The following is an 8,343-nucleotide window of genomic DNA, read 5'->3' as shown; positions in this document are numbered from 1 at the left end:
TCATCTGTTTAGGAGACAATTTCACATCATCACATAAAATAAATGAGTGCCAGGATCACTGCATTTGCCTATTCTTGACTGCATTAACTCACAGTTGGAACAAACAGTATCAATAATAGATTAGCATCTATGTATGAGCTACAGCCTTCCTTTGCCATTTTGTGCACTTCACAGCATGAAATTTTTACAAACTTTTATCCAGCAAAATAGAAAAGTCATTTCAGAACCTTACATATGAAGATACCTAATTCTTCCTACAACTGAGAGAGAAGACAATTAGCAATTCTCGCTTTCTTTATATCAAGGTAGGGATGATTTTAAAATCTCAAATCAAGGGCAATTGTGAGCTTTTATTAAAAAAAGATCCTTCGTCCTGCAACTTCTGAGACTCTCAGACACTTCTCACACTTAAAGTAAGATGAGAATCATCACAAGTAAGATGAGAATGCGTCTTGGAGAGCAGCTGTGAGAGAGAAGATGAGCCTGTTGCACAAAGGGGACACCTGTTTTGCAGTTTGACAGTGTTTACTTGGGGATTATAAAACAATCATAACTGTCTTAAATTTGCATGTGCCTTATAGCTTCAAAAATTGCCAGAATACAAAGAAAACTGGATTCATATACAATAACAGTGGGCAATGCAATACATTTTTTGCAACTGATAGAATGAGGAGAAATAAATGTAAGGACGTTACTCAAGGATACTAAATATCTGATTCATATGAGCAAAACACTGTCATTTGGGAGATCAACGAGGTCTAAAACAATATCTGGACAGAGGGCTTTGTTTATAACACTAGTAGAAAATGTAAAGAAATAGACTAGAAATTTCTGCCAACAGGCAGTCAGTGTGACCTCAGTCTGGCTGAGATGGAGCACGGGAATTGCAGTTACAAATCTCTTGCCAAGATGAACATGATGTGCAGATGTGAAGCCTGTGTCACACAGGCCCTGGAGAGGTTGCAAGAAACGGGGAAAGAGGCAGAGCGGTCAGGAACTGAGGGTTTGGCAACCCAAGGGAGTATTGCGGTGCTCGTAGGTGAAAATGTTTTCGATGTGATCCCAAGGTGAAGAACAGGACTGAAATATATAACAGCTTATCCGCTCACCTTCTCCCTCCAGAATACACCCGCCCAGCCCTGGCTCCTCGACAGGTCATTTCCTACATGTGGCACTGCCGCCAGGGAACCAGCTCCCACTCTGAACAGAGAGGGTTTTACTAAAATTTTCTCTTGTTCAGGTACTGTCAGAATGGCCACAGTGATCACTGTGTTTATACGTGGCTCCATTAAATAACAAAAAATGTGTATTGCAAATATTAATACTAACTCAATGAAAAGTGCACTCTTACCTGACTTAGGTGATCCATCCCGCTGAGCCACTGCCTAACTGTGACATAATGGGGTCATTAAGTGGCTGCCATGAATAGCTGTGGCTACCTTAGCTGTGGAGACAAAGAACTGCTTGAAATCTAAGCTTGGATAGTCATGGAAACAGCCCCTGGGTTCCCCATAGAATCACAGCTAGGATGGCTGCAAGGTGGAATGACCAGCCTCAGCAAATAAAAACCCAGGGGCCGGGCGCGGTGGCTCACGCCTGTAATCCCAACGTTTTGGGAGGCTGAGGCCGGCGGATCACGAGGACAGGACATCGAGACCATCCTGGCTAACACGGTGAAACCCCGTCTCTACTAAAAATACAAAACGATTAGCCGGGTGTGGTGGCGGGCGCCTGTAGTCCCAGCTACTCCGGAGGCTGAGGCAAGAGAATGGCGTGAACCCGGGAGGCGGAGCTTGCAGTGAGCCGATTTCGCGCCACTGTACTCCAACCTGGGCTACAGAGCGAGACTCCGTCTCAAAAAAAAAAAAAAAAAAAAAAAAACCAGGAGACTCCGGTCAACTTGAATTTCAGTAAAGAACAAATCATATTTACTGTAAGTATGGCTGAAGTAGTCACGGAGCCAGGTGCAAGCACACAGTGGTATGGGGACATCACACACTGGTATTTCACCTGGCCACCCTACTCCTAGGGAAAGTATTTGGAAACTAAGAACTTTCACCCCCCACCCCATGCCCTGACGGTCCCTGCACCACACCAGCCTATCTGCGAATACTAGCAGCCGTGGAAGGGTCAGCATGGTCACATGTCTTCCACAGGACCCTCACTCCCGCATCACACCTGACAGCCAACTGTTCATGTCTCTCAGCAGCGGCTGCCAGCCTCGGCTGTCTAGCGCGGCACATGGCGCCTGCAGGGCCTGTGACCAGCAAGCATGCACGCACCTATCTTTGTATTCCTTTCCGGTTCCGTTTTAGCCAGCAAACCTCAAATATTGAAGGGGGAAAAAAAGCCTGCTAGGGACAGCTGACGCTGAGAGGAGAAGCAGAGGCTAAGCTATCTGACTTTCCATTCTGAAGGCCCGCGTGGCGGGGGCCAAGCCGCTGAGGACAGGAGAGCGGCATTCCACATGCACCATCTCCGCCTCCTCAGAGAGCCTGCAGGCTCACACACGCACACACACACACACACTAGCACACGCACAACACCCACACACACACTCACACACCCACAAACACACACACCCACACACGCCCACCCACACACCCACCCACAAACACACACACCCAGATGCGCCCTCACACACACCCACGTGCACCTACACACACCCACACACTCACCCACACACATCCACACACATGCACCTACCTATACCCACACATGCTTTGCACCATTCACATGCTTACTCACACATTCACACACCCACACCATTCACACACCCACACAAACACACACACCCACACACACACACAGTCTCACACACCCACACTCACACACACCCATACTCTCACACACCCTCACACGACCACCCACACCATTCACATGCTTACACATTCACACGTCCACACACCATTCACACATCCACACACATACCACACACACCATTCACACACACACACGCACACCATTCACACACTCGCTCCCATATTCACATACCCACACACCATTCACACACCCACACACGTACCATACACACCATTCATGAACTCACACACACATCCATACATCATACACACCGACACACACAAATACACACTCATTCTCACGCAATCACACACCATACACATTTACACATTCTCACACTATACACATTCACACATACACGATACACACACTTTACACAAATTTACTCACAAAATACACACACTTGCACACGAATACTGTCACACACATTCACACACACTGACACACTGTCACACAAACGCACACACTATAACACAACACAAACTCAGTTTCACATTCTCTCACACAAGTGATTATCTTGGTAGTGCTATGACGTGGGCGTCACAGGGCCCTCAGCTCTTTTTTCAAGGCAAATAGCTATATCATACATTGTCAAAAGTTGTCTCTCTTTTTTTTAACATTCCGTCAATATACTGATGACTCTGGGGTTCACTGCGACATATCTAAAGTCTTAAGAAGGAAAAAGCAACCTAGCTTGGGCTAAGAAAACGGTGCGTCCTCCAACAATCCTTTATGACTTCCTTTGATAACACGCGGGAGTCGCGCCCTCCTCTGCCTCCAGCCTTCCTGGCCTGCGGGGACCCACAGCCTCTCCTCCACCGCAGCTCCCAGGGCCTCTCCCCCTTACCTCCTTTCTTCCCAAGGTAATGACTTCTTTATTATAACTGGCCTCGAGTCTTTTGTTCAAGTATGTATGGCATACTCATGATCTTTTAAGAAGCCAGTTCTCTTTTTAAAGTACGCTCTGGATAAGCTAAGAGTTCTTCCAGGAGATCTTTAAATAAAGCAGCAGGTGATGATGGAAGCATCAACCGAGAGGCGGCCCCTTCGCTCCCTGTAGGAGCCATCCCAGGGCCGATGGCTAGCAACTTGTCAACCCAGAAGGAAATGAGAATTTGCAGAGAGGAGGGCGAACTTTGCAGCGGAAGCACTGGACTGATTAGTTTCATGAGCTGACCTTTAAAGGAGGGCCTCGTTAACTAAGGATACTTTTCACTCAGCCCCTGTGCCAGCTGCTCTGAACTCCATGACCTGATTCCATCTCCTGGGGGAGCAGGGGCCTAAGTGCTAATGGAGCCGACCGCAGTGTGAACGCCGATCTGGCCTCCTGGGGAAGCACTTTAGAAAGGGCCCCTTGGCGGTTAGGGCTTAAAATAAGCACATGGTAAAATCAGAGCCCGGGTTTCTCTGGGGTCTCAGAAAGGACTCCGCGCTCAGACTCCAGGCCCCTATGGGACAGAGCAGCCCCCAGGACTGAACCAGACCCAGCATCCAATCCCGAGAGAGGCCTGCAGACCTGGCGTCAAGCCTCCAGCAACCCCGCTGTGGACACCCTAACCCACCCTCAGACCCAGGGTTCAACCCAACATGGTGCCCCTGGCCTAGTGAGAGATACACATTTCACCGGAGTTATAAAGCGTACCTGAGAGTGTAAATGAGAAAAAAAATGAAAAGATTCCCAGTTACAGCCCTCCTCACGCAAACATCCCTGAGTTTTAATAAATCGCTAAGTTGAATGTTCACACAATTCTCCAATTTTCTCTGTATTCTTTCTTGGCCACTCTAGACATTGAGTCACTTGTGTCCTTGTGAGTCTCTTCCTTCTCTTCTCTAGTGTGGTGGTTTGCAAAGTGCAGTCTCTGGACCATGGCCTGTTAGCCATGCAAATTATCTGCCTCATCCCAGACCTCCTTGATCCAGATCTCTGGGAGTTGAGTGCAGAAATCAGTTTGGGGGCTTTCCAGGACATTCAGGGGTACTTCCCTAGGAGACCCACTGTTATAGGAAGACCTGTGCTCCCCACTCTCATCCCCAGACAACATCAGGCACCATCATAGAGGCACTGTGTCCCTCAATACCACTGGCCCATCCCCAGGCTAGCCCATTGTGTCCTCTCTAGAACATGGCCTGTGCTGCTCCTCAGAGGGGGTTGCTGTGGGGAGAACTCTGTGAGCCCTTGTCCAATGGAGAGCAGCACCATGCTAGCTCAAGGACTTTGGCAACTCCTTTCCCTCTCTGATAATCAGCTCCTCAGCTGTCCAATGGTGATAATAAGGCCGTCCTCATTGGATTAACACGAAGAGTCACCAAAGTAATACAAGCAAATCACATTGCATATAGTAGAGGCCCAATAAATAATCATTATTTCCTTCCACCTAAAAGAAATACCCATCTACTCTTCTATCTTAACTGTACTATGTATCATTTAACACCTGTTGCTAATGCTATTTTCTCACTTATTGTTAAAGAAAAATTTATCCAAACACTTGCTAAAAAATGGTATGGCAGACTTTATTCAGGGGGTGCATGGTGATCAGTGTAGGGACCACTGCAACGAGGGCTTGCTGTGGGGAGAGAGGCTGGGCTCAACTCTGAGCACAGCATGGGTGAGGGGATTTGCAGCCTAGAAGTAGGCAGTGGGTGGTGATGGAAAATGACTAAGAGGAAATCACAGGGACAAGGGGAATGTTGTTAGACCCACTCAATGAGACTTGTGCTGAGGTCAAGCCAGGGTGACGAGACACAGAGGGTGGTCAGATCCCAAGGGTGGGACTCTCTTGATTAAGGACTCAGCAAGATTCTTGCTTAAGCTGGATTCCACAAGGAAAGAGAGGGAAACGCAAGGTCAGACCTAGTCTAAAAGGACGCGGAGGAGCCTGATAAAGTTCTGGTCAAAGAGTGCCTCTTTGTCACCATAAAGATCTTCTAATACTCCAAAGGGAAGTGATCTCTCCCCTTTTTGAGCCCACTGCCAGATTTCTTAGCTCCTATGACATCCGGATTGCTTTGTTTCATTGTGATGAATAGAATTCTCTTATTTCACTATGGAACTGCAGTTGCTCCACAACGGGCATCAGTATACCTTACTCATCTCTTATCCACCCTAGTACCAGCACAAAGCCCACATGTGTCTTTAACACCTACTGGGATGTGACATCTGTGTCACAATGGGATGTCCAGGCCAACACCTGATGCCTGCTTCCATTGCCCTCATTCTGTTCTACAGCAAGGAGAAGACCACACAGCTTCTCACACGAGACTATTTTCCGTGCCCTCCACAAGACGGGGGAGAAGTCGTCTAGTGGGCTCCTGCAGCTGTACTGAGTACTGCACTGCTGCAGGCTAAGTTGTGTTCTCAAAAATTTGTATGTTGAAGTCCTAACCCCAGCGCCTCAGAATGGGACTGTATTTGGAGATGGGGCTTTAAAGAGGTGATTACGTTAAATTGAGGTCTTTATAGTGAGTCCTAACCTGAACGGTGTCCTTATAAGAAGAGATTAGGACACAGATACACACACAAGGGAAGACCATGTAAGGACACAGGGAGAAGACAGCATCTACAGGCCCAGGACAGAGGCCTCAGGAGGAACCAGCCCTGCCCACACCTTGATCTTGGAATTCCAGCCCCCGGAACTATAAGACAATGAATATCTGTTGCTTGAGCTGCCTAGGCGTGGTGTTTGCCATGCTGGCCCCAGGACACCAACAAGCCTGACCAGGTGCTCAGTGGTGCTCTTTCTCCCACCCCTGGCCAAACGCAGGAGACACAGGCCACGAGAGCTCACATCTTCCCGAGGGGAGGTGCAAGGCGAAGAGGTGGGCCTCACTCCTTTTGCAAGGCATCTATGACTCCTCATCTTAATCTGATAGGAAGGATGAGGAGGAAGCTGAGAGCAAAACCACCTCTCTGGAGTGCTGGCAGTTGGCTCTGCACCCCAGGACCCTGGCACGGAAGAGGGACCACCAGACTGGCCAGGGACAGCTTCCACCAGCCCTGACCAGCCTCCTTTCCCTTCAGCTCTCAGAGCCCATTTGGCCTCAGGAATTCCTTCCTCCTTCCAGAAGTGGATGCACCATCACAGAAGCTCCAGGAGCGCTGACACTTGGCGCTCCATGGGGCCCCTGAGCTGGTGAGGGCACCCTTCACAAGTGTGACAACAAGATGCTCTTTTTTCTGATATCAAATACTTCTATATTCGATGGGTAAAAGCACACTTCACTAGCTCAGTGAGGCACTCCATGTCCTTTCCACTTCCTCCAGTTCCTTCTAGGGGTCCTGCCCCCTGGCTTTCTCAGGCCATCTCCCTTTTCTCATCCCTGCAACTCCAAGGGGACTTTAGGCCACCTGCTGTGGGAAGCCTGAGGCTGCTGATTCCATTCCCCAGTTGCCCCTCGGCAGTGCTCAGATTCACGTGACACCCCAGGCTCCAGTGCTAGCCCCTGAGAAAGAGGAAGTCCTCACCAGCTTGCTCTGGCTCTCATACAGACCCTCATGCAGCCTCGCCTTGTTCTCCCTCTGGGAGATGTCACTAACACACCTTTCAGGGTTCACCCACCTTCGTGGACATGCTCCTGGTGGAGGCTGGGCGCGCATATCGGTCCCGGATAGAAGGGGTGGCCTACATTCCATCACCCTATCCCATGCACTCTTCTTTAGAACTGTGTGTTCTGTCTCAACCTCATCTCTCCTGCCTTCTGTTCAGAGAGACTCTGTCACTGCTACTTTAACTGGGCCCCTAGTGAGCCACCCTCATGTCCCCACTTTGGACAAACCTTGGCATATATCATTCCAGGAGGAGGAGACCCTCAGCTGCGATGAAGAATGCCCCCATGTCACTCCTGTTGTCTGTAGCCCTTCCCTAGGCTTGCAATCAAGTTTGGAGGGGGTGGGGGGTCGATTTCACAAATGTTAAGGGAGAATACAGCTTCAGAAATAATCCTGCCAGTGAGACCCGGCCTTGCTGCCCTGGGTTCTGGTAAGAAACTGAAATGAACCACAAGGGCTTATGCTCAGAATCAAAAACTACCCCACATTTACCAATATTTTAATTCATTATGTTTATTTTCTCAGAATGGGAGAAAAACAAAGAATACATCTCATCTCTATACTTTAACCCACCTTTTTGGTCTATAGATCTTGAAAAGGTAACTTTTTTTTTTTTTTTTGAGATGTATTATATATCACTACCAACTAAGGCATAGATCCTCCTCCCAGCACAGGGGCCCTCCTTTTCTAGCCTAAGCAGTGTTTCCAGAAAAGATTTGACTGTCCTGTTCTTGAGTTTTCCACTTGAGAACACCGTGCCACTGGCTCTCAGATTGACCTGTCAGCCCCATTAGGGTTCAGAGGTGTCTGAGTGTGTCCTTTCCCTCCCGCCCTTCCAGGCCCTCATCCTGAGTCCTGCCTCCTGCCGCGCCTGCATTCCTTGTTGCTAGCACTGGTAACTTTACTCGAGATCAGTCTTTTCCTCCTGTCTAAAGACGCCTGCTCCGCTTGCCTTCCTGCCCGTGTCTCCTCCACATCGTTTTTTGGACCTTTCC

This window comes from Pan paniscus, chromosome 6 (assembly GCF_029289425.2).
Source record: "Pan paniscus chromosome 6, NHGRI_mPanPan1-v2.0_pri, whole genome shotgun sequence".
Taxonomy (NCBI): domain Eukaryota; kingdom Metazoa; phylum Chordata; class Mammalia; order Primates; family Hominidae; genus Pan; species Pan paniscus.
Note: the sequence above shows the minus strand (reverse complement) of the source record.